This window comes from Pinus tabuliformis, chromosome 9, assembly GCF_031772625.1.
Source record: "Pinus tabuliformis cultivar Carrire ecotype Pingquan chromosome 9, CPIR1, whole genome shotgun sequence".
NCBI classification, from domain to species: domain Eukaryota; kingdom Viridiplantae; phylum Streptophyta; class Pinopsida; order Pinales; family Pinaceae; genus Pinus; species Pinus tabuliformis.
The window spans coordinates 518,999,316-519,001,336 of record NC_142307.1 but is presented as its reverse complement, the minus strand read 5'-3'; positions in this window follow the sequence as shown (position 1 = coordinate 519,001,336).

The window sequence follows — 2,021 nt, the reverse complement described above, 5'->3', positions numbered from 1 at the left end:
GGTTATCGTCAGAAGTTATGTAGAAAGATTCCCTTTTTCAAGTAAATATGACAAACCTCACCTCTGAATTCTTCTCTTCTCTGTGACACCTATCTGAAATAAGAGGGAGCAACTCTTCTGTCATGAAATCAATCCTACACTTCAAGTTAGCATCATCACTGAAAAGAGGTGGGAAATCAAAATGTACTAAGTATGATCTGAGACCATTTACTTGCAATTTGATGCTATTATTATTCTAAGTTTCTCATTATGTTACATAGGGTATTCATATCCAAGGTTTCCTTATGGTTGCTTGAGGACTATTTTATCAGCGCTAGAGTCCCAAAACCATGATCTGAAACTAGGCCTTTATCTTCACTCTCCTGGCCATCAAACTGATCAGCAATGATGTCATCATGTGATTCACTACTACCATGGTTTTCTAAAGGGACATCATCATCGCCATTTAGGTGCTTATTATGTTGCATAGGGTCTTCATATCCAAGGTTGCCATATGGTTGCATGAGGACTGTTTTATCAGTGCCAGAGTCCCAAAACCATGATCAGAAACTGAGCTTTTATCTTCACTCTCCTGGCCATCAAACTAATCAGCAATGATGTCATCATATGCTTCACTACTACCATGGTTTTCTGGATGGACAACATCATCACCATTTCTTTAGTGGCTACCTCATCAACAATGCCTTCATCATTTTCCTCTTGTAGGCATGCTAATAGATCCTAATATGCATATGCTTGATAAACTCTTCAATGAAAACCTCAAGAGAAGGTATGCTCCTTGGATTGAAGGAATATTGGACCCAGTCCATTTTCTTTTCTCTAAACGACGAGAAAAATAATCTTATCAAGAGGTGCTTGTGTCTTTCATCAAATGTGAACATACCATATAAATGACAAGGTATGTGGAATAACACAGAAATAATCACCATTAAATGTTAGAAGGTTCTTTTCACATTTTGGAGAAGACTGATTTGGGTATCTTGGTATATCCCTCATATCCAAAGTAAGATACATTCCATGCAATCCCAAGAAGCCATCTTCCACCATATACAAATTTTAACATGAGAGCTCAAGAACGTTTGAAATTTTCATACCTTATTACATTGGAGTTGCCAAGGTGAGTTCTAGATGCTTTCACAATGATTCTTATCTCACCCTACAGGCATGAAGTCTTAGAAATCTATAAAGAACAAGATCTTTGTCCTTTTAATGAATTCACCTAGATGATCACATATTTTCAAGAGCAAAACTTCATCCAATCTCATCTTTCAAGAGGTATATTTTATCCTTTGCAACAATGCCAAAAACATTATCACACAAAGTCGAACTTCTTGAGAAAAAGTCAAAAAGCTCAAGTGTGATCCTAGCGTAACTAAGAGCTAGGTCACTATCACCTCACCAAGGCTCTCTCACCTCAAGATGGCTCTCCTCGGGCTCGAGGGGGTACCCTTAGATGAAGATTGGTAGGATTTTAGGGGAAAAAAGCTCAAGGTTATATGAAGAGTATTTCTAGGAAAAACGTTTTTTTTTTAAGAAAAAAATTTAGGGTATGAAAGATGATGGGAGGACTAGAGACTAGTGTCTTTTCATTGGGCATATGGAGTCGACTAGGTCTCCCTTGAGAAGACAATGGATATAGGGTGATGACTAGGGTTGTCCACTACTAACCCTAGAAAATTCTCCTTTAGGTTGAGGACTAGGGTTGTCCATTTTTAACCCTAGAAGATCCTCCTATGACCTCTGCAAGCTCCAAGATCAAATTCAATGGAAGGTTCTCCACTAGAACTCTTCCCAAGGTTTACAAGATAACATCCATCCAAGAACAATACAAAGAGAATGCACCTACGAGATAACCACATTTTCACTTAATGAATCCAAAAAATAAATCCATGAAACCTTGAGAGATCATTTAGTGATGAAATTGTTGCTCATCTATAAACCCTAGCCATGAAACATAAAATCAATTGTAAACTTCGTCCACAAATAGTCTCCTAAATAAAGTTTCCTTAGTCGTCCATCCA